Source organism: Perognathus longimembris, chromosome 12, assembly GCF_023159225.1.
Source record: "Perognathus longimembris pacificus isolate PPM17 chromosome 12, ASM2315922v1, whole genome shotgun sequence".
Classification (NCBI taxonomy): domain Eukaryota; kingdom Metazoa; phylum Chordata; class Mammalia; order Rodentia; family Heteromyidae; genus Perognathus; species Perognathus longimembris.
In genome coordinates this window covers 45,231,828-45,259,367 of record NC_063172.1, presented here as the reverse complement: position 1 = coordinate 45,259,367, position 27,540 = coordinate 45,231,828, and positions in this window count along the sequence as shown.

Sequence of the window (27,540 nt, the reverse complement as noted above, 5' to 3'; positions counted from 1 at the left end):
ATCAACTTGATAATAAAAAAAAATAGAGGTTTAGAAAAAAAAAAGATATTCACCTGAGAACCTGGGAGGTGTGTTTGCCTCCTCTAAGGGTCAAATTACTGAAGAGATGAGCTCTTTAGAGGAAACAATAGGCAAGATTTTGGAAAACTCAGTATATAGTATCCAAAGGGAGGGATTTCACGGTGGTATTTCTATACATACCTCTAGCATCTGAAATGTTAGTTTGAATCCCCTTTGCTAACCTGAGTACAATTAGTTGATGACCTTTTTCCCTTTAATGCACCAAATTTATCATGTTCTCCCTCTCACCCTGCATTTTTTCATACCTCCTGCTGGCTACCCTCAAATAGTCCATTTCATCTTCTGGTCCTCTTTCAGATTCTAGATTTTTCAGAAGAGAAATTATTTATAAGATCTCACTTTAATATGTTATCTACTTTTTGGAAATGTTCCCTAGTCCTGACAGAAGTGGTTCCTGCATCCTTCCTGGGGCTTCTCATTAAACTTTTCAGTTGAGCAGCCCACTGTGGAATTGGTACATGAAAACAGGTGAAGCTCCCACACCTGCACCCAGTGCTACACTGGCTTCTAATTCCCTGAGGGTTAAAGAGCCACCCCCATAAATTCCTTTTGAGTATGAGTGCACTTAGTTTAGTAAATCTACTTCTAAGAACATACTGCTGGCAATATCAAGACTATCACACAGTGGAGGGAGCAAAGCCTATTGAAGTTACATACCTATCTTCAAGTTGTCACTCCATAGGCAGCTAAACATTATCTGAAGATATACAGTGTGCATGACTTAGCAAAGCGCTAACCAGTTGGAGCTGATGAATCTGAGTTAATAGGCTTGGAGATCTAAGCCTCCATTCTATACTGGTTCATTCAAAACCACTTCTACTAGAAGTATGGGTATTTTGTTATTCCTTCCCTAGCCATTTCCTTTTCCCGTTGAGATCCCGTGAGTGGGAGGTTGCAACAGCTTTTCCTGTCTTCCAGTGCACTATGAAAGACTGAATGCTAGTGGGCCAAATCCCGATAGTAGAGTCCTGCTATTGTTCACTTCTGCTGGTATTTATGCTTCATCCCGGAGAAGGTCAGAGTCTTCTGACCTGAGACCATTTGAGTACTCTTTTGGTTAGGCACTGGATGTATGTTATTGGTCCTCTTTATATTAGAGGCCTGGGATGGGTCCAAAAGCCTTTAGGTACAACGAGGATTCCAGCTTGGGTCTTCCACTTTCATAGCCCAAACTGCTGTCCTTAACACACTGTAGGAATTAGAACCTATAAGCCTTGTGTGTGTTAGTAGAATAGTAATTATCTTCCACTGAGGAGAAGCCAGAGTTTTTTTTCCCTAACCAATTCAAGGATGGGCTTAGTAGCTCTCCAGTTGAAAAGCTTTGTTTGGCCAAATATTCAAATAACCCTTGATTCATCTTCCGTTCCACAATTAAGCCAAAGACATTTATCGTGTGCTGTCCTATTTTGTGTGGCCAGTGTAATCTCAGCTATGGACACACTGGGGTCTGGCCTATCTGTTCATGGGTTGGGGTCTTGGCTCTCTGACACTGTGTCCTGTGTTGCAGCTGGCTCTATTCTGATGTTCATGCTAGAACCCATTACTGATGGCAGTCTCCAGTTAATGGGACTTCTGCCTTTCACAGTCTCCCTATATATACCTCTGGTCTCTGCTCATTGTTCTCATGAGCCCTTGGCTCCCTTGCCTAGCCCTGGGGCTTGAAGAGCCTCTACTCTATACCTTAGGCTTAAGTCTTTAGTAAAACTAGATCCAATCCTTATTCCCAAGTACTAAAGGGAATTATGAGGTTTCAGGGAGAAGATCCTGAAACACCTAAGAATCCCTTAGGCTCTGGCAGCACCTGTCAGCATAGAACACTGCCCTGGGCTCCTTGAAGCCATTAGGGCTACCTCAGACATTTTCTTCTTTTGCTCTCTCCATGGTCTGTTATCTGTGAATGTGGATAGAGGCCTAGCATGTTTCTAAAACACAGAGCATGTACAAATTAGCAGTGTGTGCCTCTTTGTTACTGTGGAGAGGGAGGCCAAGAAGCTGAACATTTTATTTCCTTTTTTCTTTTCCTCCTGTCAAATTGGGTGGAGTGAGCTGATCCCTAGATGGGTCTACCATGAAATAACTCACAGATTTGTAGGCTTGTCGAGTCAAGAATACTTAAGAGACAGGGAAGTCTTTCAGAGTATTAACATGTCTTCAAGGAAGCAGGAAAATTTGCAAGGTTCAGGTGTCATCTTAATTTCCAGCCTTTTAAGCCTGAAAGAGGCCAAAGGTCTGCTAAGCTTAGTATGTATTTTAAAAAATCTTTCCGTGTGGCTTGGAGTGTGGCTTAGTGGTTGTGTACTTGACTAGCATGCATAAAGCCCTGTGTTTGGTTCCCCAGTACAACATAAATAGAAAAAGGTGGAAGTGATTCTATGGATCAAGTGGTTGAGCACTAGCCTTGATCACAGAGAGGCTCAGCGACACAGCCCACACCCTCAGTTCCAGCCGCGGGACCGTCCAAAAATCTTTACTAGTAGTCACAAAAGTGCTAAATCAGGCCAAAGCCAATATAGCTGTCACTAGGATGAAAGGTAGTCCAGTACAATTTTGGCTGCTTGAACTAAAACATCCCCTCTCTACAGAAGGTCATTATGCTAGTATCAAGTAAAAGTAAAACCCTGTGGAAGCTACTAAATACAAGTTTTGAGAACTTCGGTTTACAAGCCCTTCTTCTATGCTGCAACTTCTAGTTTGTCACTTTGAAGACTAGAACTGCAGACTGGAGCACAGGAATTCGAGGGGCAAATTTCCCCCTTGCTAGCAGAATGGTGGCTGAGTTGTTCGTGGCCTGAACAGGGTTGTCCTCAAGGGACAGGTTCACAGGGAGCTTGAGAATTCAGTGAGGTGCATGATATAGGTCTAGTAACCTTATTTCCAAGAGCCTGCCTCTAGGAAGTCATAGGATCCTATTACACCAATCTGCAGGTGGAGTTTCACCTCTTAAGAGTTTTCACAGCAAGATACCAAGATGACACAAGTTAGTCTCAGTATCCATTGCTCAAGATGAATAAGTGCGAGCCTATACTCTTGTGTTGTGCCAAAGGTTCACTAAAGAAATGATTGTGGGATGGCACTTCATGGCGGTTCCTGACTTCAGACAGAAACTGAAGTTTTCAGCACCCACAGTGGCCATTGTAACATGCCTACAGTGCTCAAACACAGCACCTTACAGTAAATGGCAACCTGTAAAATAGCCACAGGAGCCTTTTGCTTCATTTTCAGTTACTTGAACACTGGACAGACTGATGCAGTACTGTGTGGCCAGAGGATAGTATAGATTCTATGGGGTGCTGCTATCTCCATGCACCTTAGGATGGAGCCTAGTTCTTGGTGAGGAGCCTGGTTCAGGCTGCTTGTGCCCAATTCTCTACAGGGAAAACATGTCTTGTTCTGAGTTTTGTTTTCAAAATAGTGGTTTGAAAGGGGATTCTCAATTTGCGATTGGAGACAGATGAATTCAGGTGGTGGTTCTTGATCTTTTAATATGAGGAGCATTGTATCTAATTTTTGGTTGCAGCCTGTATTCACAAATACAATGAACTTTCTCAATTCAGAGAAACCTTTTCTTAGAAGACATGTATGACACCTCATAGCTAGCAGGAAGCTCACAAAGCATTATTTTAAATGATGCAGAATTGGTAGTAATTGGAATCCGTGACTGCAAAGGGAGGACCTTGCCTGATGTGAGGGTCACTGGTGATCTGTGTCTTTAAGAGGCTCTGCTGTAAGAGGCTGAGGCATGGCTGCTATGCAATACCACTCTAGTTTCTTCCTTCTAATGGTGTGCTGCCTCTGCCACTTCACTTTGGAGACAGACTGAATTGTAAAGAGCTTTGAAGTGTAATTTCTACTAGACTCCATAGGCTGTCTTCTAGATGTGGGTCTGTTAATGCACAATAAAGCTCTTGGTTCAAAGAAAGAGTTTGTGAGCCCAATATGATTGCTCATAGCCAGGAACAGGATTCAGGTTAGTCTGAAAATGTCCCAGTGTAGAAGAGACGATAATTTCAGGACAAAGTAATAAACACAGTGATGGAGGCATCAAGTGGGTGAGTTGTAGCAGAGGAAAAATATCTGCTATAGATTTAAGATGGCACACTAGACCAGGTTTTAGGTTGCAAAAGCTGCTTCACCTACCTAAAGATAATTACCTCATTGGTTTGGTGGTAAAGTGGCCATTGAAGAGTATACAGATGAGTCAGGATAACTTCAGCTGCCAGATCTGTAACATTCTACTCTTAGGAAGTTCTAGTCTGTTCACAGGACCCTCCCATATGTGAAGACAGAATTCTGTTCCAAGGGAAGAGATAATCATTTCTCTGCGCTTCTTCTGCATTTCACTGCTGTTTTACCTCCTGGCCACCAGGTGGTACTAAAGGTCTCCCTTCAGCTAGAGGCCAAACAGCAAGGAAGGACTGGGCTAAGGACTCCGAGGGACTGTCTTTTGGATGGATTTGAGGAGGACAAGACGGAGGCTTGATTTGCTTTGCTTTTCCTTCCTGCAGGAGAGTCTTTATCCTGTGTGAACTACCATATTCCACTTCCTAAGCTCAGATCATTTAGAAACACAGGTGACTCCTGTCTCTTGGTGGAGACCAGACTTGACTAATGGCAGTCGAGTCACAGGAACCCTCGGCACATCACTCAGGCCATTCTCTGCCCACAGTCTGGTGTTGTGCACTAAGCAGGTAAACTGTCCACTCAGCGTAGTAAAGAAGTTTGTGCTGGAGGTTAGTTCTGACCTTAAGAACAATTGTGTCTTTGAGAGTTTTAAGTATTATAAATTCAAAGTTTGGCTTAGGAACTACAATTTAAAAACCTCAGTGGGGCAAAGGCAAAGGTAAATTAAGAGAAGGGAGGATGCAATGCTAAAGAATACACTCTGAAGGTGCTTGCATGGACCTCGATCACATCTCCCAGCCCCTTGACCTTGAGTTCCTTGGAGAAACTCCTTCCCAGCCAGCTTGACAGAGAACTTGTCCTTCTCCATCGGTATCGACTCAATTGGGTGTGTTCTGCTGATCTTGCTTGTCTCTCCTCAATGGTCCATCCTTGTAGACAGGTGCCATATTTTCGCTGTACTTGACTCTTCACTCAATTCCAAGGCTACATAATCCTACCCAGGAAAAGCTCAGGCAACAAGCTGGAAGGATGGGACTCCCTAGATGTCACTTCTGTTTGCACAGCTGGGAAGAATTGGCAGGAAGAGGAGCAAAGAGGTGAACTGACAGAAGCAGCAGTGGAAGGTGGAGGTGCTTTGCAATGAATTGAGACTTCCATCCTGTTTATTCACACCCTTAACCACTTTTGCCAGTGTGAAATCTTGGGTTCTCTAGTTGTGAGACTCTCACCCCACCTATGACTGTGTCCTAGGGAATCATATGAAAACCCCAAACCACTCAAACAGCTGAATCCCAGGAAATCATCTTGGCTCATAATGAACTGACTCTTTTTCTGGCAACTTCACTTCAATGGCTTGTAGTCATTAAATGGGGAAATGTTTGTCTGCTTACCTTGTTCTAGAATTACCCAAGACTCTCCAGTCTTGTCTATAAGAGTTTTAGAAAACACTATATTGATCTAGAATGTCTTCGTAGTTTGGGAGACTGACATACTTGAATATTTCCCTCATTTTGAAGCTGACACTCAGGAAGGTTATGAGAATATTCTGTGCTCTGGCTAGGAGGAGTTGGCTGTCATAGCTGATGGGATAGGTATCCCTGGTGACTGCTATTGAAAGGCTACACCTTAGTATTTTCAGGACACCATCATGGGGGTAGGCTATAGGTATACTACACTGTTGGTGTCAGGACTTTTGTGTCCTTGAATTTATGCTGTACAATTAAATAATCCTTATGTCTATTGTCACTAAAGATAAGTTCTGTACAATTTCATGGGCATCTCTGTTTTCGGTGTTTTTTGGGTTTTTTTTGTCAGTCATGGGTCTTGAACTCTGGGCCTGGGTGCTGTCCCTGAGCTTTTCAGCTCAAGGCTAGTGCTCTACCACTTTGAGCCACAGCAGCACTTCTTCATGGGCATCTCTGAATTCACTCTAAGCTGTATGATCCTGACCTGAGGTTTCTTGGTTAAATACTTCTATCTTGTTTGTATTCTTTCCAATAATATTGCAGACAAGCTCTGCCAAAATTGTTCAAGAATCAAAATTTCATTGGAAACTGAAGGTGGACATTTTTTAATCCTCAAGTGGTTGAGAACAGCAGGGATGTTCTGGATATTGATCAAAAGGATCCATCTTGCATCAGAGTGAATGTGGGCAGATGACCAGAAAGGACAGACTCCATCAGATTTGTGTTTCAACATAAAATGCCTATAAATGGACTACAGGATTTTGGTCATGGTATCCCAATTGTCTACAGACTTGGCCTTGTTGAAGGAAGAGCTGGTGAATCCAGAGAAGTTGACTTGGAAGTCAGATATTGCTTGCTCTATTTGAGCAAGAAAGTGATATGGGCTATCCTAAAATAGACCCGGTTCCCTTGACTTGGGCATGAGGGGTGAGATTGAACCCATGAGGTCCATTTCTGATAAAGCAATTTCTGTGGAGAAAGGGGCTGGGAATATGGCCTAGTGGCAAGAGTGCTTGTCTCGCATATATGAAGCCCTAGGTTCGATTCCTAAGCAACATGTATATAGAAAACAGCCAGAAGTGGTGCTGTGGCTCAAGTGGCAGAGTGCTATGCTAGCCTGAGCAAAAAGAAGCCAGGGACAGTGCTCAGGCCCTGAGTCCAAGGCCCAGGACTGGCCAAAAAAAAATCTGTGGAGATAAATGGGTTTAGGCCTTCTTAAGATCTGGGTTTTCTGTGCTTGCTGTGCTGCATTATTCCTTCGTATCATCTTGAGCTGGTGAGCAGGTTCTATTTCCATTCTCTAATTAGAAATGGTAGGCCACCACATACCTAGGGAATGGGATAGGTCAAGCTGGAAAGCAGGTAGTTACTCACAAAACGGGTATGGAGAAACACAGTATCTAGATCTTCACTCGATCTAGGAAATAACATGGGTGGTTTGGGAGACTGCTGACATCATTGAAACAGAATCACCACTAAATCCATCAAAGCTGAAAATCAACCCACTTATGTGTTATGAACACCTCTGTTCCTCTGGTTGGTACCAGAATTTTTGCCTCCTTTTTATACTCAGAAAAGTAGAGGCAAGAAGCCAGAGAATGTGGCTGGGTATCTTAACTCCTTTTCCCCAGACTTTTTTCTAACTAGAGATAAATTGGGGTTACTTCCTGGACTTGCTTCGCGTTTTCCTTTCACTTTCTTCCTGTTGGGGGTATGGTTACTGGCAGCTCTGGCACTGAGGAGTTTGTATGGAACTTCTTATCTGAAGACTTATTGCTCCCTAATGATGTGGCTCGTTTGACCTCAGAGTCAGGTGACTTTCATCCATTTGGCCTATGATCTGTTTGGGACATTTATTTTATTGAGTGAAAACCTGCTACAGCATTTTCAGGATACTATCAAGTGAGTACAGATTGCAAAGATGGCTTGCAGTATTCTAAGGTAAAGACCCCAGAATACCTTAGTAATCCCAGAGGGAGCACGTTTTCCCACACTTAGCTATTGAAGGCAACGTCTGTGCAATTTTGGGTTCTTCGGACTCCTGAAGAATAGAATCTGACTTCATACTGTAAAGTTCTTTCCCCTTCTGGTCTGCTTATTTTTGGAGGAAATGCCAACTAAATGGAGTAAGGTATATTTGTCAGAACCATAGGGTGGCACCATAGGAGCTGACAGGTAGGCATAAGTTGAATATAGTGGAGTAGGTTCCCCAAGTTATTTGCAAGATGTTGAAATATGGCCACTCTCCTGTGGGAAATAAACACTATCACACTTCCTGTTAAATTCTCCTATGTTTGAATTATAGGAAGTAGCATTGCTCAGCAGAGGCCAGGGTGTTGAGGAAAACTTGGCAGGAATAGATACAATAGCTGAGTCCCTCAGCTCTGGGATGCTTCAGCCCCTAAGGTAGTAATTGCCTCTTGTCTGCCTTTGGCATGCAATCTGAGAAATCTAGGTGGTATTGCATGTGCACTTGTGCATCCTACAAAGGCTTCAGGATGTTTAAAACTTGTTTATTGCCATCTAGGTTGAAAGTACTGACTCATAATCATGAAGTGACAGAATGTGGGGGGGGGTTGTCTTGTACATTGCTGACCATTCCTACTAGACCACATTCCCTGGCTGTGAGGGAACAAGAAATGTCTGCTGCCATTGCCATAATTGAGAGCCATTTTGATCTTATTTGAGCTAAGCTCCCACTGATACCTAATAATCTTGCAGCTACTTTCTCACAGTGTCATATGGATGGAATGCTGTGTGCTTGTACATTTTTTCTCAAAGTTGAGGGGAGGATATTTTAGAATGCAACTCTTAGAAATTTCTCTTGAAAGAATTCCTTCCTCAGTTTTTAGCTGCTGGGCCAGGGATATCATTGACATGTTGACTGTACAGGAATTTTGTCATAAAACTCACAGCTCAGGGTCACAATGATAAACAACTTGGGCACATGTCCATATGAATGTCTTACTCTTGGATCTGAATCTGACTCATGTTTTGGTCCTCTTGAGACTCACTTTGTGTCTTAACTAGAATGAGACAATAGTGGATATGTTGATGCCTGCATTGGCCTAGATTGCTAGGGATGACATGAAGGGTACCCTTGAACTGTGTTTTCTTGAGCTCTGAGAAGGCCTTTTGTTATCCAGTGGCCCCAGGAAGTCTGGTGGTTGAAAGTCAACAACAAACTGTTTCTTTCATATAAGACCTATAGATCAGATCTACTTCTTAGATGGTAGCAGAAGACAATTTTCCTTAGAGAAGAGCATGTTTGTGGACAGACTCGGTGATATTCCCTTCATCTTCTAGCTATTTGGAAAAGGTTTTATGGTGAATTGATGGTATGTTCATACCACATGTAATATCAAGCCATTTACAGGCCAGTGGGTGTACAGTATATCTGTTCAGTTAGCCTCACTTTTATTCATTACCTATAATCTCCCTGGCTATAAGACACTGATTTTTGTCAGGCTGGTACTTCACACCTTCAGCTCTCTTTGTGCCCCAGAGTATGGCAGAAGGTATCTAAGAATCTGTGGTTCAGCTAAATGAAGGCTGATAATATGGTAGGGAGTGGCGGTGATTGAAGTTGAGCAAGCCTCTCTTTTGTGCTGTTCGCTCATGGGCATGGGTTTTCTCAGGAGGAAAAAGGATTGCCAGGATTGAGGTTGCTACTGCAGACCACCTCTCCTGGTGAGCTGATGGGGAATTTTGTGTCTGATACAACACAGATCCATGGTTATCCTTGGTAGCAGTTGTGAGAGGACTCAGGGATGCAAGTAGCTGGAGAGAAGGGAAGAAGCAACTTCACACGTTCTTAGGTTTGAATGTGAAATGTGTCCCCACAGATTCACATGTTATATATTGGGCTTCAAGGTGGTGGTGCTATCTTGGGAATTCTGGACATTTTCAGTGTGGAGTAAGAGGTAACTAGGAGAGCATAGCAGGGGCCCTCTTTCTTGGGCATCATGATGTGAGGTTCTCTGCTTTTCCATGCCAGTTGTTGCTTGTTGAACTTTTATATCTATTGGGTATTTCTATTAGTCATAGGTATGATGAGGTAAAAGTAGCTCAGTTGCCCTAAGTGATGCTGTCATAATCTCCACACATGTTGGACAGTATAGCTACATCATAGTACTTCAGTTGAGAATTGCGGCCTATGCTCAGAATTAATAAGATAGTCACGTGGAATCAGCAGCAGTAACTCCTCACACAAAGATATGACCCAGTGGCGTTTTTGATGTTGACGCAAATGCAGGAAAAGAATAGCCTTGTCATTTGCAAGTGGAGGAGGAGTCCCTTGTACAGCCCACTTAATTGCCTAGGTACATGCATTTTAGGCAGAAATGCATGGTACAGAAGGTTTTTAATGGGAAATTTTGAGAATAGCAATAGATGATTTATCTCTGTTCTTGTGGGTACCAACAATTGGGTTGGTTCGTTTTCATCTTTGCTTCTTCTGGATGTATTTCAAAATCTAGACAGCTCCTAGAGATACTGCAAGATTTGTAAAATGTGTAGATTCTCTCCTGAAAGCAAATTCTTTTGTATGTACAATACTACTGACATTTAAAAGTGGGTAACTTCTTTGTACAGTTCTGTGTACAAACGAATATCAGGAGGCCAGACTGAATGCTTTTAGCATCCATCTGTGCAGGGTGTGGCCACGGACATAATCCTGCATAGTGCAGAGTTTGGTGGGAGACCAATGGAAGCTAGCAGAGTTCTTGCTTTTGTATCATTTCTTTTGCCAGACAGCTAATAGCAAAAGGCTTTATGATGGAATGAGTTTTCTATTGATTCCAGAAACAGGATAGTTCAGAATAGTTGTTTTCTGTTGGAAACCATAGACTTTTTTTTCCTAAGAGAACAGGATCTTCAACTTGGTGAATGTTTTCTTTAAAATGTTAGTAATTCTCATTATCTTGGATTGTGTTTTAGAAGCTCCTTTACGTGTTTTGTCAAACAAGTTTGCATATAAATGTTCATGTCTCCATGTCTCTTTGCTCAGTACTGATGTTGGCTTCAAGGGCTTGGGATATGGCTTTTTGGTAGTGTGCTTGCTTCTTACACATGAAGCACGGGGTTCAATTACTCATCAATACACGATAGAAAATGCCAGAAGTGGTGCTGTGGCTCAAAAGCTAGAGTGCTAGCCTTGAGTAAAAAGAAGCCAGGGACAGTGCTCAGACCCTGAGTTCAAGCCCCAGGATGGGAAAAAAAATGGTTTCAGGTCTCTATTGTACTTGTCACAAAAGCTGGATGTCTTATGGCTTTGAATACAATGTGAATAACCTAGATCACCTCAGGTGGGACATTATCTGTATTGTCAGATGTCTAGATGTGTGTTGAGTAACAGACAAAGTGTATCCCAGCGATACCTTGCTATATTTGAGTCCTGAGTGGTTGGCTTAAGGAAGTAAACTCAATGCAGGTCTCACATGGACTAATTGTAGGTCTTATGATTGTCATCATGTGGATTTGGGCTGGCAGCAGATTCAGAATTACTTGATGGAGTTTAAGAGTTACTTGGAAAGGGGCAGGCTGGGACTCTTGGGGCAGATGTAGAATCTGTCCACGGGCAGGTCTTCAAGAGAGACTCATCTCTGCTTTTTAGGACCCTCAAATGCTAGAATTGTGCTGCTCAATGCTAACATCTTCCCACAAAATTGACAGACACTGATCAATTCTTCAAGTACTAATATAACTGGGTTGATCATCACATATTAGAAATGTGGTGAACTCCTTTAGTGGGGAACCTGATGTCTGTTTTACTCTGTGACTCTTCTGTATAGCCACATTTTCAACTTGCCAGGTATTTTCTATGCCAGAGCCCTGTGACCAGAGCAGAAGTTAAAAATCCCAGTAGTTCCCCACTCTGACCTCATATAGCACATCCCACAGAACTTGCACAGAATGAATTAGATTCTGGTATGAGGCAGTATCCAAGTATGAGTATGGTGTATCTTACCAAAAGTCCTCTGGATTATCCTGTATTGTTATAGCCAATGCCAGTTCTAGAGTTGTCTTTGGATCTAAAACTGGATGAGCCAATGATGGTCCAGTGGTAGATATTTCACTTCTCTGGCATAGTGCATAGCAGCTTTATTTTTTTTAATAGGATCACTAGTTAAGTCCATCTCTTAGGTGGATAATGGTATATGGCATTGGTAATTACTTCCTTGGTTCTGAAATTACTCACATGGTAGAGATATGGTGAAGGTTATGTGCCTCCCTGGTGATCATATCTGGTTTGGCAGCCTCAGTCAGTTTTCTGTACCCTCCACACGTCTCTGGTGGTCTGAAGAAATTGGCGGTTGACTGTATGCAGACGGTTAAGAAGAGTTAAGGCTTAAGACTGTTAAGAGTGCTTGGATCATCTCTCTTCAAAGATGAAGACTGGCCAGTGGTGAGCCCTGGGCAAGTGCACATATAGATCCAAGCACCAAGCCTATTGCAATCATGTTTGCAGCACTGGTGAAATCCAATGGGCTTACAAATTCTACATGACTATGGTGGGTTTTCTTGGTGTTCTCCTGTACCTGTGCCTGAACTCATTGACTACCTGTATCTCACAGAAGGCAGTGACTATAAAACTTGCTACCCTGGCCTTTTCAGAAAGTGCAAAACCCATGTTGGCTCCATTTGGCCGTGGTGACCTGGACTTCTTTTCTACTTGTATGAAGTCTAGGCTGTTCCTATTCTTTTGTACCTCTCCAGGAAATGTTAGTTTCTTCCTAATGGCTATACTTTTTTCTGGTGGCTCCGGCCCTGAGATAGAAACAGTGAAGCTACCTAGATCTTTTTTGTTTTTCCTTTAGAAAGGTCTATAGGTTGAATTACTGCTTCATATTTGGCCCAGAAACTGTCCTTTCAGGCTAGACTTGATAAGAGAGATTCTGGCAATATGGGTGTTGCTGGTTATTAGGGAATACTGCTCGACTTAATGTGCTCCTGGTACATAGAGAGAACTTGAATTATCCAAAAATTGGATAAAGACTTTCTCTGGTATCAACATACAGGAATGGGACCAAGGAGGTCACTCTATATTCAGGCAGTCTCTGTAGACATGGGTGGTATCTGATTTTACTTAAGGTTTTGTCTTCCTGTTATTGGCATCATGAAACCTTCCCTCTGTCCAAAATACCTTTTGATGAAGTTCTCATCCTGTGACTGGGAAGAGTAGATCAATGTTGCTGGAAGATTCATGTGTTTGGGGGGTGGGAGGGAGATGTGTGTCTAAGCTGGCCATGTCAGCTTAGTCATAGGTTATGTAGATGCTAAAATCTGGACTGTTAAAATTCCTTTTCAATGGTCAGCCTGGGAGATGTACAGTGAACTTTAGGTTGGCATAGCCTAGTTGGTATCTGTGTCTAAGGGCTTGGAGGAATTTCTGGAAGTCTGAAGGTCTCTTCTGTCTCAGAAAGGTTGGCCCATGTGTACACCTGCAGTCTACTCAGCCGCATTAAAGGGTAAGAGAGGTGCTGACTACACATTGCCTTACCATCCTCATCTTGACACGTCATACTACTTACACCCACTCTGTGAGGACCACCACATACCAAAGGACATCTGCTAACTTTCTATCATTCCTCAGGTCCCTCTGTAGAGTAGTACTTCTGCTGGTTTAAGTTGCTTATTTGGTACATAACACAGACACTTATGAGAGGTCATCCATAGTCTTAGCAAAGTTATACCTATGAGACTTTACCTACCCAGTGCCCCCTTACATGGGGCACATGATTACCACATGCACCAGGGAGATACCTAATTTGACTTTATTCCTTTATATGGAGCAATCACTATTGCTGATCTCCTACAAAAAGGAATACTTCCCCCCTCCCCCAATGGTGGTACATCCATCTACTACTAGGACTACTGGACATACCAGAGTGGAATCTCTAATCTTATGGAGATGCAAATCATAAATATCTCATTGGATAACTGAGGCTAACAATAATGAAGACTCAACCTACTTCTCCTAAGTCCCAGGGTAGGTATTCTAGGTTATTAGGAACAAACTCTTATCTCTTAGCTAGATAGCAGACATTATATCTGAACTTTATGTGAAGGGGACATTACCATCTGATTCTGCTTAGGTGGCTTCACTTCCTCTGTAGATACAATGACTGCAATCCATATTGATCAGTGAAGTTCAATTTGGGCACCAGGAGCTGTTTAATGATGCTGAATCACAGCGTTTTCAGGACACCTGGATGCACTGTAGTGGTTAAACAATGAATAGTAGTTCTAGACTTCTCAAAAGACATACCTGGAGTGTCATTATTGGATATTGTTTATGGGTAGAAGGGTCTTGGACAAGACTGGGAATTTGCAAGTTTCCTTATATGATGAAGCTGAACTACTTAGGATGCCTTCTGCGGGCATATTCTCATTAGCAGCAAGGTCAGACTGACAGTTACACGATGGACATAATGGACCAAAATGACAGCGCACCAAGAAATCCTGTTCTTTTATGGAAAACAAGGGAGATTACCTTTCACCAGTTCTTTGGAAATGATCTCAGTTTTATTGGAGTATGAATGTAGATTACTTGTTGAATAAGAAATTGGAGATGGTGTGAGCTTCCTATTCCATGTACTGTGTGAATTTGGTTCATTGGTCTGTTCCAGAGTCTTACCCAGTAACATGATCCTGACAATTTGCCTAATTAATATTTCTTGCCATGGCTTCATAGCACTGATTCCTCAGAGCATTTCATTACTTTGTTGTCCCTTGGGATCCATCCTCTTAATCTGTCTTCAGTCACACTTAGGAGTGTAGAGACTTGGCAAATGAATGAACTAGATGATATTGACATGAGTACTCTTAGTTCACCTATGGTGTTTTTACCTGCTTGGAAGAAGGCATGCTTTTCTTTGAAGGCCAGAGGATATTTGGTTCTTCCATGGAATTGTTCATGCCTCTACCTCTGTTTTTGACCCTCTATTTCTTCACTTTACACATAATTGATTCCTCTTTTTATGATGAATTAAAATCTTGAAGGCTAACGAGCAGACAAGGAATCGAAAAGGGTTGGCTGGCAGACTTGACTTGCTTTACTATGAAATACATACGTGGTAGAAGTCATCCAGTATGTTTCTACATCCAGGCTTTCCATAAAAGACTTCCTAATTCTCTTTAGTCCAAGATATGGCTGTTGGCAATCTATCCTGTTTGAGTTTTAGGAAAGCTAGCAGCTTCCTGATTCCATGCAGTTGGTTGACCTGCCCTCAAGGGTCTAGTAACCTCAGCTCAAATGAAGATTTCTAGTTGCTGGTATTAGCCTGACTCTTGTATTTTCAGGACTCCATCAAGCGTGTATTCTGTAATGTGTTGCATTGTCAGTCTCACAACCATGTCAGCATCTTGAAATTATTCTCGATAAAGCAATAGAATAGTTTCACTTGCGAATTGCAATTGAAGTAGAATTCCTTAATTTCCTCAGTGCTTGAACTATGAAAGACATGAGTGTTCTCTCTGTTAAGAAGCTCTTGAGCCAAGATATCCTGCCGATTTGTGGACAAAATGGACAGGTTTGCATAGAAAAGGCACTTGGTGTGCACTGCAGAACTTGCATTCCTAGGGTCTGAGCCTTGTCCTAACACTTAGCTATATCCCATTTGAAAAGCGTGAGGGAAAGGTGGTTCCTTTTCATAGCTCACAAGACATTCAGTTACTGCATTGTACACATCGTGGAAGAACACAGAACAACACTAGAAGCTAGTGAGTCAGACCAGCAACAGCCATTTGGAGAATGGCATCTGGATATAGGTTCAAGGAGATGAAGAAAAGAGTGATTCTGAGGGTAGTAGTGAGAAGGAGTGTAAATCAGTCCCAGCTAGCTTGGATGGGGTTCCCTACAGAGATTGTTAAACTGTCTTTTATGTGAGGATGGGAATTTTCTGTCTCCACATTTAGGTATCAGTTTTGAGCTTCATTCTGCCTGGCATTTCCTAAGACATCTGCCACCTGCTGGGTGATTTGAGAAGTGAAGGATGACTCAGCCAGTAGTCAGGGAAATGAAGGGCCCAGAGCTGGGGAATGATAGATTTTAATAGGAATCTGGTAACTTCAGATGCTTCTTCAGAGATGGCAGGAAATGTCTCCAGGCATCCAGTTTAGGAATCAATGTTTAGGCATACCTATTGCACTGAAGGAGGGAGGAGCATGACTGTGACATGGAAGGTTCTTCCTAAGTGGTGTATAAGCAGTGTGGAGTGAGTGGATCACACTTGCCCCAAGGGTTAATTTAATTCTAGACCAAGCCCTGCTATGTCAGAGACAGGAGAGAATCCAAGAAAGCAGAGTAAATATCTTGTTATAGGGGTTTAAATAGTTTCTTCTTTGTATATAGGGAATTGTTGTTGCCCTTATGGGTGTCTAGCTTGTTATTATTATGCAGCATGCTATTTTACTTGTAGGAGCATCTGTAATATCCTCATGTAACCCCCAGGAATAGGAGAGTATGGTTTCCTAGTGATTCTAAACAGGAACTAGGATATTGAGAATAGCAAAGAGACACGACAAAGCAAACAGGACCCAAGATACCAATACACAATGAGACAAAAAAAAAACGGATGGTCTTGGGAGAAATGACCCAATTGGTAAGACCTAAGCATTAATTCATATGTACTTACAATAAAATGTGGACTGAAAAGAAACTCCAATGATTAGGAAACAAATGACTTCTCCTTAATTAGTCTTATAATATTCAGAGGACCCTATATTCTTTACCTCACATATATGGTGTATACATGTGCCCATCTTAGGGAAGATGGGAGGAAGGCACAGAATGAGTAGAAAGCGAGTGAAAGAAATAGAGTAGAGTGGGTCCAGCATCTGCAATGGACATTGGTGAACTCAAACTAAGCAACTAAAGGGCAGTGGGGGTGGGGGAGGGAAGAAATAAGAAAATAGAGGGAACAGATTATACCAAGCAAAGGGAAAGAATTGCACATATAACCTGACCTGGAAGGAATTGTTTTATTGTTAACGTTCATAGAGTTCATAAGCACTGTAGATTAGAATGATTATGTCCATCAATGGGAAAGTAAAAGTAAAAGGAAGATGGAAGGGGGGAGGGGAGCGTTGGGGTAGGGAAGGTGGGAGTAAAATGAGGAACGGGCTAACAAGTAGGACAATAAATGTACTCACCACATTAAGTTCATAACTGTGACCCCTCTGTACATCCTCTTGACAAAAAAAAAATGAAATTATTGTGGCAGGCTACAGTTCTTTCTATTTTATTCTATTTTGCAAAGGCTGAAGAAATACATGTTGATTTTTACAAAATCAACCCTTTTCTCTGTACTAGACTTGGGGTAGTTTGAAAAATTAATTGCCTTTATATAAGTCTCCTTAATTACTTCTGATGGGTTTGAAATGTGTTTCCAAACAATATGATACATTTACAAATTATATAAGAAGCTATCTCACCCGATTTCTATGTCATGCTTTACTTCCTATTTACAAAGTACAAAATTACAACCTTTTTGTTGTTGTTTTGCAAGTCCTGGAACTTGAACTCAGGGCATGGGTGCTATCCCTGAGCCTATTTGGGCTCAAGGCACTTGAGCTACAGTGCCATTTTTTTTTTTTACTTTGGCTAAGTAGTTTATTGGAGATAAGAGTTTCACACACTTTTCTGCTTGGGCTGGTTTGGAACCTTGATCTTTATATCTCAACCTCCTGAGTAGCTCACACTTCTTTTTGTATTCTAGTTATAGATATAGAAAGTAAGGCCTCGTGTATGTTAGATAAACACTGTACTATTAACCTACATCTATGATCTTTATTATTTTTTGAGACAGGGTCTGGTTAAGTTTTAATGTGCTAAAACTCTTGCCTGGCCTTAGGAGTACTGGGATTATAAGCATAGGCCACCACACCAGGCTAATTCTGTATAATCTGTGTTCATCATGAAGAAGTACATGTTCATTTAAGAGAAAAAAATAAAAAAAACAAGAAAAGTCAAAAGGAATTGCCAGATACTGGTGGTACATGTCTATAATCCAAGTTTCTCAGGAGGCTGAGATCTGAGGACTTTGGTTCAAAAATAGTTAGGGCAGGTAAGTCTGTGAAGCTCTAATCTGCAATTAACTACCAGAAAACTGCTCATGGATAACAATCAGGCCAAGAGTTCAAGCCCTACAATTGACACAAAAGAAATACTCTCACTCAGAAATGTTGTAAATGATGTGAACATTTCTTCTACCTTTCTAGCCATTTTAAAAATGACCACACACATATGCTTACACATGTGTCCTGGTAACTCAATAAAGATAGTAGACAGAAACATGCACTAGAGATTTCTTGATTTTACTGACATCACCTTGCATTTTTTTTTCTTCTCTTTTCTTTTTTTTTTGTTTCTCAAATTTTTATTTTCAAACTGACGTACAGAGAGGTTACAGTATCATACGTTGGGCATTGGATACATTTCTTGTACTGTTTGTTGCCTTGTCCCTCATGCCCCCCTCCCTCCCCCCCCTTCCCTCCCCCCCGCCCAGTTGTTCAGTTCACTTACACCAAACAGTTTTGCAAGTATTGCTTTTGTAGTTATTTCTCTTTTTTTACCCTGTGTCTCTCGAATTTGGTATTCCCTTTGAATTTCCTACTTCCAATACCAGTAAACACGGTTTCCAATATACTCAGATAAGATTACAGAGATAGTGTAGGTACAAACATAGGAAGGTGATACAAAACATCATCAATAATAGAAACTACACATATACATAGGACGTTGAAAGTAGTTATAACTGTGATATATCACTTGTTTCCATATCATGGAGTTCATTTCACTTAGCATCATCTTATGTGTTTCTAAGGGTATAGCTATTGGGCCTTGTGATGCTCTGCTATGGCTTGCCTAAACCTGTACTAATTATTCCCAATAAGGGAGGCCATAGAGTCCATGTTTCTTTGGGTCTGGCTCACTTCACTTAGTATAACTTTTTCTAAGTCCTTCCATTTCCTTACAAATGGAACAATGTCATTCTTTCTGATAGAGGCATAAAATTCCATTGTGTAAATGTACCACATTTTCCTGATCCATTCATCTATGGAGGGGCATCTGGGTTGGTTCCAGCTTCTCGCTATGACAAATTGTGCTGCGATGAACATTGTTGTGCTGGTGGCATTACTGTGATTTTGTTTGTGGGCTTTTGGATAGATACCCAACAGTGGGGCTGCTGGGTCATAGGGGAGTTCTATATTGAGCCTTCTGAGGAATCTCCATACTGCTTGCCAGAGTGGCTGAACCAGTTTACATTCCCACCAACAATGAAGTAGGGTTCCCTTTTGGCCACATCCCCTCCAACAATTGTTATTATTAGTTTTCTTGATATATGACATTCTTGCTGGGGTGAGATGGAATCTCAATGTTGTTTTGATTTGCATTTCCTTTATGGCCAGTGATGTAGAGCATTTTTTCATATGTCTATTGGCCATTCTCATTTCCTCATCAGAGAAGTTTCTTTGTAAGTCTTTAGCCCACTTGATGAGGGGGCTGTTGGTTCTTTGCAGTTTTGTTTTGGAAGAAGGTAATTTTTTTAGTTCTGCATATATTTTAGAGATGAGGCCTTTGTCTGTTGAATGTCCGGTAAAGATTTTCTCCCAGTCTGTGGGCTTTCTGTTTATCTTGAGAGCTATGTCCTTTGCCGTGCAGAAGCTCTGGAGTTTGATGCAATCCCATTTGTCCAACCTTTCTTTGATTTGTAGCCTTTCAGGGTCTTTGTTAAGGAAGTTCTGTCCTGTGCCAAGGAGCCCAAGTGTTTCTCCTACTCCTTCCTTTAGTGTCTTCAGGGTGCCTATTTTGATTTCAAGGTCTTTAATCCATTTGGAATTGATTTTGGTGCAGGGTGATATATAAGGATCTAGTTTTAGTTTGTTGCATGTGTTGAGCCAGTTTTGCCAGCACCACTTGTTAAAGAGGCTATCTTTCTTCCATACTATTGTTTTAGCTCCTTTATCAAAGATTAAGTAGGCATAGTTCTGTGGGTTTAATTCTGGGTCTTCAATTCTGTTCCATTGGTCTTCAGGCCTGTTCCGGTGCCAATACCAAGCTGTTTTTATTACTATAGCTTTATAATACAGCTTGAAGTTGGGTATTGTAATTCCTCCAGCACTATTCTTTCTGCTTAGGAGTATTTTTGCTATTCTAGGTCTTTTATTGTTCCATATGAATTTCTGGATTGCTTCCTCTATTTCATTAAAGAATGGTGTTGGGATATTAATGGGTATTGCATTGAATTTGTAGATAGCCTTTGGCAATATTGCCATTTTGATTATATTAATCCTCCCAATCCAGGAGCATGGGAGGTTTTTCCATTTTCTTAGTTCTGACTTAATTTCATTTTTCAAGCTTTTAAAGTTCTCTTCAAAGAGGTCTTTCACTTCTTTGGCTAAGGTTATTCCTAGGTATTTTATGTTTTTGGGGGCTATTGCAAAAGGAGTTGCTTTCCTGATTTCAGCCTCGGTCTTCGGGTTGTTAGCATAGAGAAAGGCCGTTGATTTTTGAAGGTTTATTTTATATCCTGCAACTTTGCCAAAGTTTTGTATCAGCTCTAGTAGCTTGGGGGTAGAGTCTATGGGATTCTTTAGGTATAGGATCATGTCATCTGCGAAGAGAGAAAGTTTAACTTCATCTTTTCCTATTTGGATCCCCTTTATATTCTCTTCTTGCCTAATTGCTCTGGCTAGGAATTCTAGTACTATGTTGAAGAGCAGGGGAGAGAGTGGACATCCCTGCCTTGTTCCTGATTTTAAAGGGAATGGCTTTAGTTTTTCACCATTTAGAGTTATGCTTGCTGTTGGTTTGTCATAAACTGCCTTGATTATATTCAGGAATGTTCCCTGGAATCCCAGTTTTTCCAGGGCTTTTAGCATAAATGGGTGCTGGATTTTATCGAACGCTTTTTCCGCATCCAGCGATAAAACCATGTGGTTCTTTACCTTGCTCCGGTTGATGTGGTGGATTACATTAATTGACTTGCGTATATTAAACCAGCTTTGCATCCCTGGGATGAATCCAGTTTGATCGTGGTGTATGATTTTTTTGATGACCTGTTGAAGTCGATTGGCCAGAATTTTGTTGAGAATTTTTGCATCTATGTTCATCAGGGAGATTGGTCTGTAGTCCTCTTTCCGTGATGAGTCTCTGCCTGGTTTGGGGATGAGGGTTATACTGGCTTCATAAAATGAGTCTGGCAGTGAACGTTCTCTTTCAATTTCATTGAAGAGTTTGAGAAATATTGGAGTGAGTTCTGTTTTGAAGGCCTTGTAGAATTCTGCGGTGAATCCATCTGGACCTGGGCTTTTCTTGGATGGGAGATCATTTATTGCTGTTTCTATTTCAATACTGGATATGGGTCTGTTTAGAAGGTTTAAGTCTTCATAGTTGAGTTTGGGGGTATCAATTTTTTCTAGGAAATCATCCATTTCTTCCAAGTTCTCGAATTTGTTGGCATAAAGGTTTGCAAAATAGTCCCTTATTATTTTCTGAATTTCGGTTATTTCTGTGGTGATGCTACCTGTTTCATCTCTTATCTTGTTTATTTGAGTGTGCTGCCTTCGTTCTTTGGTCAGGTTTGCCAGGGGTCTGTCTATCTTGTTGATTTTTTCAAAGAACCAACTCTTTGTTTTGTTGATTCTTTCGATGGTTTTTTTCGTCTCTAATTGATTTAATTCTGATTTGATTTTAATTATTTGCTTCCGTCAATTGACTTGGGGTTTGGCTTGCTGTTCTCTCTCCAGAAAATTAAGGTGTTTCCTTAAATTACTGAGTTGCTGTTTCTCCAGTTTGTTGATGTATGTACTCAGAGATATAAATTTTCCTCTGAGTACTGCCTTTGCTGTGTCCCAAAGGAGCTGGTACTTTGTGCCCTCAACTTGGTTGAAGTCCATAAACCTTTGAATTTCTATTTTAATTTCTTCAATGATCCACTGATGGTTCAGCAGTGTGTTCTTTAGTCTCCATGAATTGTGGGATTTTCTGTGGTGGCTGAATGAGTTGAGCTCTAATTTTATTCCATTGTGGTCTGAAAGAATGCAGGGAATGATTTTGATACTTCTGAATTTGTACAGATTTTCTTTGTGCCCTAAGATGTGATCTATTTTGGAGAATGTTCCGTGTGCTGCCGAAAAGAATGTGTATTCTGTCCTTGCTGGGTGGAATATTCTGTAGATGTCGATTAAGTCTAGTTGGTCTATGCAATTGTTTAGTTCTGTGGTTTCTTTGTTCAGTTTTTGGCGTGTTGATCTGTCCAGAGGTGATAGTGGAGTGTTAAAGTCCCCCACTATCATTGTGTTTGGGTCTATGAATGTTTTTAGAGCCAGTAGTGTTTGTTTGATGAAGTTGGGTGCTCCTGCATTTGGCGTGTAGATATTTAGGATGGTTATTTCTTCCTGTTGGAGAGATCCTTTTACTAGTATGTAGTAACCTTCTTTGTCTCTTCTTACCTTTTTTAATTTGAAGTCAATTTTGTCTGATACTAGGATTGCAACTCCAGCCTGCTTATGGTGGCCATTTGCTTGATAGATTTGTTTCCAGCCTTTCACTTTTAGAAGATGTTTACTTTTGCTGGATAGATGTGTCTCTTGGAGGCAGCAGAAAGATGGATCTTGATTTTTGATCCAACTTATGAGCCTATGTCGTTTGATTGGAGAATTAAGTCCATTAATGTTGACAGTTAGGATTGAGAGGTGATCGTTTGTTCCTTTCATTATCACTGTCTTGTTTGAAGCTGTGTCTTCCCATTTCTTGATCTAGTGTTTACTAATTAGGGTTCATTTCTCTGTCTGTGTTGGGATCCTGATTATTTTCCCTGTATAGTACATCTTTAAGGATTTTGTGTAAAGCTGGTTTGGTGGAGATATATTGTTTCAGTTTTTCCTTATTGTGGAAGACTTTTATTTGACCTTCGGCTATGAAGGAGAGTTTGGCGGGGTACAGAATTCTTGGTTGGTAGTTATTTTTATTTAGGGTTTGGTATACTTCATTCCAGGCTCTCCTTGCTTTCATGGTCTCTGCTGAGAAGTCTGGGGTAATTCTGATTGCTTTTCCTTTATATGTGATTGTTTTCTTTGCCCTAACAGCTTTGAGTATTTTTTCCTTGCACTCTGCAGAAGCTGTTTTGATCACAATGTGTCGGTGGGAAGTCCTATTCTGGTCTGGTCGATTTGGGGTTCTAAATGCTTCTTGTATCTGTATAGTCCTTTCCTTCTGGATATTTGGGAAGTTCTCAGCTAATATTCTGTTAAATAGGTTGCCTATCCCATTAACCTCTTTCTCCAAGTTTTCCTCAATACCTATTATCCTTAAATTGGGCTTCCTGATTGTGTCTTGAATCTCCTGTAGCGATCTGTTTTGTTGCTTGGACTGGATTTGTATTGATTTTTGATCTTTCTCCATAGAACCTAAGGAATCTTCAGCTCCTGAAAAATTGATCCGCTGCTTCAGTTAGTCGGGACGGTAGGCTAGCTACTTGATTTCGGATCTCTTTTCCTTCTGACTGGTCTTTCCTGATGTGTTCCATGTCATTTCTTAGGTCCTGTATGGACTTCTTTACTTCATTAACTTCATTACTTTGGTTTTGAGTGTTGTCTCTCAAATCTTTAAGTTGGGTAGCTATCTTTTCATTTGACTCTTGAAGCTCACTCATCTTTCTATTTGTGGATGCCATGAAATTCTCCATTAATTTTTGCTTTGCCTCCTTACGCTCTAACATAATTGACTGAAGAGATTCAAACTTTTCATTTATCATGTTTATCAGTAAACTTTGTAGAGCATTTTGGGGGTTTTCTTCTATGTTTTTGATTGACTGCTCTGCTTCCTGCTTGTTTTGGGTGGGGGATAAGACTTCATTGTTTGCCATCTTTCTTGTGTTTCTTCTGCCCATTTGAATTGGGAATGCCAGCCTACCAGCACCTGTGAGCACTGTTTAAGACCCAAAGCAGCCCTTACCAAGCACTGTTGTGTAAATCTTACAATTTCACAATTATAAACAGATAACTTGTATACCTGTCTATAAAGTTAGATTTGGTGTTCCTAAAGAATACAATTTCAATATAACATCTGATCCTGGGCCCTATATTCAGTAGTTACTTATTTACTGTTACAACCTTATACGCAATTCTTGTTTTTATATTAAGTTCTTTTAGGACTGGCTTTCTCTATGACCCTCTTTGATTCACTCGTATTAAGCTGGGATATCCTCTATCCAATAACCAGAATTCAATGGAACCTGGAGGTCCAGGCAGTAAGTCCGGAGGGTAAGTTGGAGGTAGTAAAGAGAATAGAGTAAAGTGTATTGGGGGTGGTGGTGGTGATTTTGGTTTAGTTTCAGTGACGTGGAAATGTGGAGAAGAGTAGAATCAGTAGAAAGAACATTCATAAAATGACAGACACTGGAGAGTTAGCAGAAAAGGGTGTAGGTGTTATTTATAGGAAAGTAATTTTTATAGGAAGAGGACGCAACGAGAGAAATGAAGTAAAAATACTGGAAGACAGACACACAAAACAGAGAAAAATTATTTAACAAGGAAGTATAAGTAAATAAAAAGGAAAATAACCAAAAAGGAACAAACGTAGCAAATAAACAAACACACAAGAAAACTTGATAAAACAAACCAGTAAAAATGGAAAACAAACAAACAAAAAAAAAAAAAGAAAAAAAACAGCCAATGATGTTTCAGGTGTGAAAAAATTAAAAAGAAAATTTAAAAGAAAAGTTAAAAAAAATGTTTGAAAAGAAAAAGAAACCAGTCTCTCGTTTCCCTGCAATGGACTGCAGTCTATTTTCCTGATTGGCTGGTTTGACTTGATTTCAGTTGGCAAGGGGTGGTTCTGTTCTGACTTTCTCCCCTGTTGGTGCAATCGTGGGTCTCTGAGGTTCGCTCAGCTTGCAGGCAGGCCTTGGGCGTCCTCTGTCGATGGGGACGTGGGCAGTCACAGGAACTGTGGCTCCTCTGTCTGCTGTGGGGCCGCTGCCTTTGATGCCTGGACTTGACTAGACTGTGAACTCAGCAGAGCGTGGCGCCTCTAGCCTGTTTTGCTCCACTAAGAGTTGCTTGCCTGAGGGAGGCGGCCTCCTTGGCATAGGTAGCTATGGAATGCAGCTCCGTTTTGGGCTGGGAATTAGTTTCCTCTGTGACGGGACCGTTTAGCTGTCCCCGGAACTGTTTGTTCCTCCGTCTGTTGTTTCCGAGCCCCTGGTAGCTGCTCGCAGCTTTTGCTTTAAGTTTAGAAGTACCGGCGGGCAGGGCGGGGCTTCTCTGGCTAGGCCCCGGACTCGCCTCCCACCAGGGCAGGGGGCGTTCTTCTGGGCGTAGCTGGTTGTCACTGATTCCGCCCCTCCTGCCCTTTTCAAAGATGGCTTTTTTGACTTCGCTTTCCCCAGGCCCGCTTCAGTTCCAGTCTGGTCTGACCCTATGCCAGTGGCAAAGATGGCGCTTTGCTCTGGCGTTGGGGACAGGGATGCCTTCCAGAAGCTGGACTGTGGGCACAAGCGAGAATAATTTTTTTTTTTTTTTGCGGGGTACTCACGCTGTCTCTGCGATGTCAGGTCCTCCGTGCTCGGCTGCCGTCTGGAGTATTTCTCGCTTTACCTGCGCGGAGTGCAGGGGCTGTGCCCGGCACTGTGCCGGAGCCGGCGCTGGCGCGGCGGCGGGACGCCGCCCGGAGCTCAAAACTGTGTTTTCAGACCAGCAAAGTCGATTTTTCCTTCCTGTAGAGAATCCCTGTACTGTTAGAAGTTACTTTGGCTGTCTTTTTCGGAGAAACAGTTTCTATGAGGTGAGAAAACTACGATATCGGAGGGAGCTCTGCAGGGCACAGCCGCTCCTCCGCCGTCTTCAAGCTACTCTCTCACCTTGCATTTTGAACTGCTCCAGGATCATGGAGTTTTGACTTGAACAGTATAAGCCACATGTTTTCTAAGCTAATTGATCAGGGAATACGACTGCTTTTCCATGTCCCTGTTATATTGTTTAAGCCTAAAGGTGGTCTGTCATGGAGCCACTTAGCCAACAGTGTAATAGGACAGCACTTAAAGAACATTGAGGAAGAATGAAGAAGGTGTAGAAAGGGGGTCATTAGAAGCACTCAGACACAAGAGGGTACATCAGTAGGACTAAAAATCCAGGACCCATTACCTTCCAAATATTTTTGATCACTCATTCAAACTCAGGACTCTTTACTTCCAATCCTCTTTCTGCAGGGTTCTGAATAATGGGATTACAGGTGTGCATCACCAAGAATGTTGATCTATCTATCTATCATCTATCTATCTACCCTACTACCTATCTTTTAGTTATTTATTTATAACTCTCAGCCTTGATGTGCTTTTTAAGCTAGCAGTTTAGCACTTGAGTCACACCTCCAGCTCTGTTATTTTAAGAATAAAGCCTGGAGACTTTTCTCCTTCATTTGCCTCAAACCTGACATCCTTCTGCTCTTAGCCCCTAAGTAACTAAGATTATAGGTATGAGCCAGTAAGTAGCACCTAGACAGAAATTGATTTTTTTAAAGAAAGAAATTACAGATGTACTTTATGTTTAATAGTTAGATGAAACCTTAAAAAAATACAAGACTCCCACTTCTCAATGATAACTCCTCAAAATCATCTTTTTAAAATAAAAGTAAGAAAAAGTGAAATAAAACGGGAAAACTCACCCACATTTATACTCCTGAAATTTAATCCTTCATTCTCAAATTGAGGCAATTCATCCTTATGGAAGATCAGCATTTAGCTTTAGCTTTCTTTTTTTTTTAATTTTTATTGTCAAACTAATGTACATAGAGGTTACAGTTTCATACGTTAGGCATTGGACACATTTCTTGTACTGTTTGTTACCTCCTCCCTCATTCCCCCCTCCCCATTTCCCTTTCCCTCTCCCCCAATGAGTTGTTCAGTTGATTTACACCAAACACTTTAGCAAGTATTGCCTTTGTAGTCGTTTGTCTTTTTATCCTTGTCTTTCAATTTTGGTATTCCCTTTCACTTTCCTAGTTGTAATACCAGTATATACATTTTCCAATGTACTCAGATAATTTGCATTGACAGTGCAGGCACAACCACAGGAAGGGGAAAGGCTAAACCTGTGTTAATGAATCCCTATGAGGGAGACAATAGAGTCCGTGTTTTCTTTGGGTTTGGCTCACTTCACTTAATATAATTTTTTCCAAGTCTTTCCATTTTCTTATGAATGGGGCAATGTCATTCTTTCTGATAGAGGCATAAAATTCCATTGTGTATATATACCATATTTTGCTGATTCATTCGTTTACTGAGGGGCATCTGTGTTGGTTCCATACTTTAGCTATGACAAATTGTGGCAGCACTACTTCTTTGGCATTCTATGGCTTCATTTACCAGGGCTTGCTTCTGAAGCAAGGCATTTTAGGACACCAAGTAGTTTTTGGCTGAAGAAAGCTGGGTGGGGGTCGCCTGGAGTTAAATTGAGCCCACCCAGTCTTGAGTCTTTTGCCCAATGTTGACTAGAGAATTTCACTTTAAAGTGAGAACTTCTCACTTTACATTTTCAATACATTCAGCTAGGGAAAAAAGGTGGTTACCTGATCTCTTAGCCCACCAGGTGACCAGACTGACTTTTGTCAATTAAAGCCATGAGTCATTTACAATGTCAATTTATTCTGAGACAGATTTGCCAACAGATTGAACCAATCCCTAAGCAGACTCTACCCTTCCAATTGCCACATCCTGGTCCGATGACATGAATAAAGACATCACTATCCTCTTGAGTTGGATTCATGAGGCTTCTCTACCTACTATTATTATATCACTTTAAAATATTGTATTTTAATTTGGCTTATGAAATTCTGCAGGTCAGAAGGCAACTTCCCCAAAATATC